At 44.9% G+C, this 7,416-nt stretch overlaps 1 pseudogene; it reads left to right on the forward strand.

The window, feature by feature from the left end:
• The first annotated feature begins 1,151 nt into the window (after nt 1–1,151).
• Nucleotides 1,152–5,991, forward strand: LOC112079595 (extracellular calcium-sensing receptor-like; annotated as a pseudogene).
• The last annotated feature ends 1,425 nt before the right edge of the window (nt 5,992–7,416 follow it).

Genomic DNA, 7,416 nt, shown 5'->3' on the forward strand with positions numbered 1-7,416 from the left:
GCATGACAGAGTGGCTCTATCCGTGGCCGAAATTGAGGGGTAACTAGTAGTCTATGTCACCGGCTTGGAATATGGCTTCTGAGATAGTGAACTAAGTTGTACTCCGAGGCGCTGTGCATATGAAGAGACTAGACTCGCTACATGATATGCTCGGTATATATATAAGAGCTAGCGTCAATCCAATATATGGATTAGTTGAGTGTATGTGGGTTATGGGTTTAAAGTAGTTAGTCTCTGATGTCTCCTTCTCTTATATGATACTCTATAAATTCTTCATTAACGCTAAGGTACGATGTCAACGTTGGGTTGTGGATGAGTGCCTCATGTGCTTCGCACTTATGGAGCTCTAACTCATTCCTCTGTATTACTGCTATATGGGTAAAGATTAAGGACCTGGACTGGGCTGGAGCATGAGGACAAGCCTCGTAATTCTCCTCTCCAGTTACCTTGGCCGCCTAATGAGTGGGCCATAACTAACCACTCCTGATACAGTATGTATGGCTACGCTCAGAGGGAGAGTCGGTGGTAGCCACAAGTAGCGTTGATTCTGTGGGCTTATTGATTTAATTTAGATACGCTGGCAGATATGTAAGAGTGTGGTAACGTTAGTAGTTCTATAGTGTGCGTGCTTTTGGTTGTCGTAGGCATGAGTGTGGTAATGCGTGGAACAGCTCTAATATCAGGAGGGAGATTGGTAGGACGTATATCTTCACGAGGCCACCTGCTATCGTAGGATTCCATAGCTCATTGCGCATTGAGTGGTGTAATTTGGGCTGGTAGATGTCTAGTTTCGTGGTTATTGACTCCTCGTAATTCTGAATGTAAGTTGTTGGATGGGTGACGTGGGGTATGGGGTTGTCCTTGCCATCCTCTGCTTGGCTCTAACGTCCTCGTAGTACCGTGGTCTGGTTCGTGTCTCGTGTCTAGAGGCTGGAGTTCCTCTAGTTCGCTTCACGCACTTGTCAGGTAACGCGCCTCTAAATGGCCATCGCCACCTCACTAGTCTCTCGCGTGCATTCTGCTCGGGAGGACGGCTGGTAGAAATGTCTTAGTCATCCCTGCGCGTTGTTGTTATTATTCTCACTCATACTACTCACTGAACATCATTGCAACTGTGGGATATCAAGGCTTGGTACACGCCTTAGGCGCGCATGGGCCGTGAACGAATGCTCTCTAGGTACGTTCGCACACGCGTAGGTTTACAGGTGTAGTACGATCTGATAAAAGGAGGGGTAGTGTGAGAGCTGTGGGTATGGACTGTGTTCTTGGAGGGTCAGACCATTGGGACTTACACATAATTTCGTAGATTGTGTTAGAAGTAAGCATGAGGGATTAGGACAATTAGAGTGGTTTAAATGGATACGAGTCACTCACATTTGAATACCTCGTTCAATTAACTGGAGAATAGTGGAGTAGATAGGGTTGGTTAGTATTGTTAGTTACAATCCTTTAGTAATGGAACTAAATCTAAATGATGTTGGGTTATTGAGAGGTATGTGGATGGAGAATGATTGTTCTAGTCTCCCTTATGGATCCTTGATTTGAGAATAAGTGGTGAGGTGCGGGTGCTAGATTTTGTCTAGTCTTCACAATGTATGCGATGCTAATATCTTGATATATTAGGTTAGTCAATGTCCTCAATTACCGATGATCAAAAAGTGTAGGCATGTAGACAGTGTGGAAATATAGGCTAGATATAGATGTTTGTCCCTCGTATAACCATGTATTCTATATGCTAGTTTACCATTTAGTCAAGTGGTGCTCACTCACCTATCTTCTATTTACAGTTTGGATTCCCGTGAGTTGCGCTTCTCACGCACCATTGGTCTTCACAGTTGAGGAGATAAACAACAGTTCGACCTTCTACCGGGTGTCACACTTGGTTATCAAGTGCACGATCATGCTCCTCGGTCCCCATGGCCATGACTGTGGCCTTCCATCTGCTAACGGCCTGGACCCAATGGTTTGATACCGGAGAACAGTGCTCGGGGTCTCCTACAGTGACAGCTATGTGGGCGAGTCTGCCTCCACGCTACCATCAGCATGTTGCGCAGCATCGGCCCTTTTGGAATTCCTCAGGTAAACTCCTGTGGAAAGAAATCATATATTCTCCTCTCTTTAGGAATATACATTTCTGTGTGAAGTTAATGTGAAGAAAAGGCATTTGAACATAGACTGAGAACTATGAGTCCTGGAGAACGTCTGGAGGCATTTTCACATGGTCTGAGGACAATCTGTCATAGGCTAGGTTGTTATGGGAGACTAGGTGATGTTGTCATACTTTAACTCATGTTTTTCACAGCACCAGTAATGTCTTATAAAACTATTATCAAATACGAATAGAACGACAAGATAGAAATGGAAAAAATATGTACCTTTTCATTCTGGCCTAAATGAAAACAATAAATTGGCTTTATTATTATTAATGTCTCCTTAATATCATACACACAGCTAAACAGAAAAGCAGGAATTAGCCAATAACTGAGACTCATTTGGCCGACATTATGTTCCTTCTCATGTTTTCGACTGTCTGTTTTTACCTAGGTGAGGCCACTTTCCACCTGTGCGTGTCTGAGGATAGAAACAGTATCCAACCTTCTTCAGAACCATCCCAGTGATCAGTTCCAGCTGCCGCTCTGGCCCACCTCATCAGGCACTTCGGCTGGACCTGGATTGGGGCGTCCGTTCCGACTCTGACTAGGTAATAACGGGAATGGCGGCTTTCCTACAGGCAGCAACAAGAGGAAGGCATCTGTGTGGAATATTCTGAAGCTTCTACCGTACCAACCCACTCAGCAGAGTGCAAGGTGGCCGACGTGATCCGCAGGTGATCTGTGATTACATTTGAACTTTTCATTCATACAAATGCAAGACCATATTTTATAAAAAATACTGTTGTTATTAATTTCTCTCTTTTCAAAAGCTGATCTGTGAGACCAACATGATTTTGCAGATCTTAAACATGTCAAAAGTATTGATTAATACTAATGTTCATGTTCACTTTACTGAGACATTCCAATGAACGACAAACATGACAATCTTGTATTATGATATAATCATGTTCCCAGCTCCACGCCCGGGTGGTGGTTGCGTTCGTATCCTACAGGGACATGAAAATCTGCTGAGCGAGATGGAGCGGCCTGCCCTCTCCTCCCCGCCAGTGGATCGGGAGTGAGTCCTGGGTCACTGCCCCAGACATGCTGCGTTTCGGGCCTGTGTGCCGGGCCATCGGATTTGGTATCCAACGCTCTGTCATCCCCGGCCTCAGGGACTTCTCCTGGACCTCTCCCCACAGAAGGTGTCCAACTCTCCCACGCTCACTGAGTTCTGGGGAGGGAGCCTTTGGCTGTAGGCTGGGGATAGGTATCTACATATCTATCTATCTGTCTGTCCGTCCGTCCGTCCGTCCGTCTATCTATCTATTCTATCTATCTATTTACATGTCTGTCTGTCTGTCTTCTGTCTGTCTGTCTGCTTCTGTCTGTCTGTCTCTGTCTGTCTGTCTGTTGTCTGTCTGTCTGTCTGTCTGTCTGTCTGTCTGTCTGTCTGTCTGTCTGTCTGTCTGTCTGTCTGTCTGTCTGTCTGTCTGTCTGTCTGTCTCTCTGTCTGTAGGGACCTCTACAGGTGTTGGGTTGAGGAGAAGGTGTGGGACGGAAGTGAGGATATACAGCAGCTACAGACCCCTACACAGATACATCCCAGCTGCGTGTCACTAACATGGTGTATAAAGCTGGTTTCGCCATAGCACACGCCATCACAGCATCGTTTGTGAAGAGAGAGGAAAACTCCACTGTGAACTGTGACAACAACCTTAATGTGAAGCCAACAAAGGTGAATGACAAGTCTGTAGGATAATGTCCTGATTTATATGTTTATTTAGACTACATGTATGAAGGCCTTGGAGTTCCCATTATACTTTACAACTTGTTCTGATGTAACACATCTGATAAATATGAGTTGAATTAATGTTCTGTTTCTCTCTCCATCTCTCTTCCCTTCTCTCAATATCTCTCTTTCCATMTTTCTTCCCCTTTCTCCATCTCTCCTCTCTCTCTTCCCCTCTCTCCATCTATCTCTCCATCTCTCTTCCCCTCATTCATCTCTCTCTTCCCTTATCTCCATCTCTCTTCACCTCTCTCCTTCTCTCTCACCCCTTCTCTCTCTCCCTTGACCTTCTAACCCCCAGGTCCTGGAGAGATTGAGGAGGGTGAACTTCTCTCGTAACGGGTACCAAGTGTCTTTCGATGCCAACGGGGACCCAGTGGCAACCTATGAGCTGGTCAACTGGCAGATACGGGAGAGTGGGAAGATGGAGTTTGTGACAGTGGGGCTCTATGATGGGTCCCTGCCTCCTGACCAGAGGCTTCACATCGAGAGGGAAATCACCTGGGTAAAGAACAGTACACAAGTACCTGTGTCAGTGTGCAGTGAGAGCTGTCCCCCAGGCACTCGTAAGGCTATACAGAAAGGAAAGCCTGTATGCTGTTATGACTGTATCCAATGTGCAGAGGGAGAAATAAGTAATAACACAGGTAGGACTATAGGAACAGTTGGCAAAAATGTGTTGTAATTTCTATCACGGTTTACTAAGTAGTGGTTAGTTCATATTACCAGCACAACAAAGGTAGTGTCTGTCAATCATGTTCCTGTTCTTATTATCTCATGTAAGCTGCACATTAATTCAACATTCTGTATTGTAAACTGACAAAGTGCAGCATTGTGGGACATGTATTTGTAAATAAATAAAACCTGAATCTATTATTATTAACATTTGATGTCTGTTGCATTGTTCTGGTCAGATTCTTCAGACTGTCTGATCTGTCCCGAGGAGTACTGGCCCAACGCTGAGAGAGACCGCTGTATCCTTAAGCCTGTGGAGTTCCTGTCCTTCCACGAGGTCCTCGGAATCATYCTGACCGCCTGCTCTGTGGGCGGGGCTTGTCTGGCCATYGCCACGGCAACYRTCTTCTACCRCCACCGAACKTCGGCCATCGTCAGGGCCAACAACTCTGAGCTGAGCTTCCTGCTGCTCTTCTCCTTGACACTGTGTTTTCTGTGTTCTCTTACTTTCATTGGCCGGCCCTCTGAKTGGTCCTGTATGCTGCGCCACACAGCGTTTGGGATCACCTTCGTCCTCTGCATCTCTTGTGTTCTGGGGAAAACAATAGTGGTGTTGATGGCCTTCAGGGCTACACTTCCAGGCAGTAATGTCATGAAATGGTTTGGTCCTCCACAGCAGAGATTGACTGTAGTGTCATTCACGTTTGTCCAGGCTTTGATATGCACTCTGTGGTTGGTCCTGTCCCCTCCCTTCCCCATTAAAAACCTCACTACCTACAAGGAAAAGATCATTCTCGAGTGTGATGTGGGGTCAGCTATTGGTTTCTGGGCTGTGTTGGGCTATATAGGACTCCTGTCTCTCTTGTGCTTTGTGCTGGCCTTTCTGGCTCGGAAGCTGCCTGATAACTTCAATGAGGCCAAATTCATCACCTTCAGCATGCTCATATTCTGTGCAGTCTGGATCACCTTTATCCCAGTTTATGTCAGCTCTCCTGGGAAGTTCACTGTAGCTGTGGAGATCTTTGCCATCATCACCTCTAGCTTTGGGTTGTTCTTTCTGTTATTTGTTCCTAAATGCTTCATTATTCTGTTCAGGCCGGAGAAGAACACCAAGAAACACCTTATGGAGAAGACGTCCAATGATATACGTTATTAAGAAATGATTGAGGGGGAAAAAACATTGTAACGTTCAGTTATATGGTTTATCATACAGTTAGGTAGGACTACTCTGACAGAGATGACCAAAAATGTTGCAGGTAATCATTGGTAACATTGTAACTAGTAACATGTAACAGGTTCACTTTAGATATTCCAATGTTATGAGAGACTGTTCAAATCTAGAGTGTTAAATTCTAGTTTGACCTGCTAAGTGATGTGATTAGCAGTAGCCTACAGAGTGGAACCACTTCCATGTTGTTGGAGAAAAGCTTTATTCTTTTTATAAATTGATATAACATTGAAGTGCATGTGTTCAATTGATATTGTAATTCATCATCGTATGTATTATAATAATATAATAAACATTTTCATACACAGTTGAAGTCGGAAGTTTACAAACACTTGGGTTGGAGTCATTAAAACTAGTTTTTCAACAACTCCAACACATTTCTTGTTAACAAATTATAATCTACTTTGTGATGACACAAGTCATTTTTCCAACAATTGTTTACAGACTGATTACTTCACTTTTAATTCACTGTTTCACACTTCAGTGGGTGAGATGTTTACATACACTAAGTTGACTGTGCCTTTAAATAGCTTGGAAAATTCCAGAAAATGTGTCATGGCTTTAGAAGCTTCTGATGGGCTGATTGACATAATTTGAGTCAAATGGCGGTGTACCTGTTGGAATGTATTTCAAGGCCTACCTTCAAACTCAGTGCCTCTTTGTTTGACATCATGGTAAAATCAAATGAAATCAGCCAAGACTCCAGAAAATAAATTGTAGACCTCCACAGTCTGGTTCATCCTTGGGAGCAATTTCTAAACGCCTGAAGGTACCACGTTCATCTGTACCAACAATAGTACTGTCACGCCCTGACCATAGAGAGCCCTTGTTTCTATATGGTGTAGTAGGTCAGGGCGTGACTAGGGGTTATTCAAGTTTATAATTTCTATGTTGTGTTCTAGTTTATATTTTCTATGTTGGTGTTTTGTATGATTCCCAATTAGAAGCAGCTGGTAATCTTTGTCTCTAATTGGGGATCATATTTAAGTAGATATTTTTCCCACCTGTGTTCGTGGGATATTATTTTGTGTTTGTGCATGTGAACCACGTAGCCACGTTCCGTTGTTCGTTTATTTGATTTCTTGTTTTTGGCTGAAGTTTCACATTGGAATAAATATGTGGAACTCAATATCCGCTGCAGCGTATCCATGAGGTAGAGGAGTTTTGGACATGGGAAGAAGTGATGGGTGGATGCGAGACCCTTCCTTGGCGTCAGGCGGAAGGTAATAATGGAGGACAGCGACGACGCCAGGGTTCGCGTCCACAGAAAGCCCAAGGACAACCCCAAGATTTTTGGGGAGGGAGGCACAAGGGGTGGCCGGCTGAGCCGCGTGAAGAGCCAGAGCACATGGAGAAGGCGATAGAGAAGTGATCAGTCGACCCAAGGAGAGTGCCAGAGCCTTTATGGGAGTCGATGGAACAGTGTGAGGAAGGATACCGGAGAACAGAGTTGACTAAGAGTATGCAGCAGCGCAAGCATGCTGAAGAGCAGGTCATCAGTCCGGTGCCATATGTGACGGCTCCACGTACCAGAGCTCCAGTGCGCCTCCTCTGCCCGGTTTGTCCTGTGCCGGTTCCTCGCACTCGCCATGAGGAGCGTGTCGTCAGTCCGCTGCTAAAGAAACTCC

This window comes from Salvelinus sp. IW2-2015, unplaced genomic scaffold, assembly GCF_002910315.2.
Source record: "Salvelinus sp. IW2-2015 unplaced genomic scaffold, ASM291031v2 Un_scaffold8610, whole genome shotgun sequence".
Classification (NCBI taxonomy): Eukaryota; Metazoa; Chordata; class Actinopteri; order Salmoniformes; family Salmonidae; genus Salvelinus; species Salvelinus sp. IW2-2015.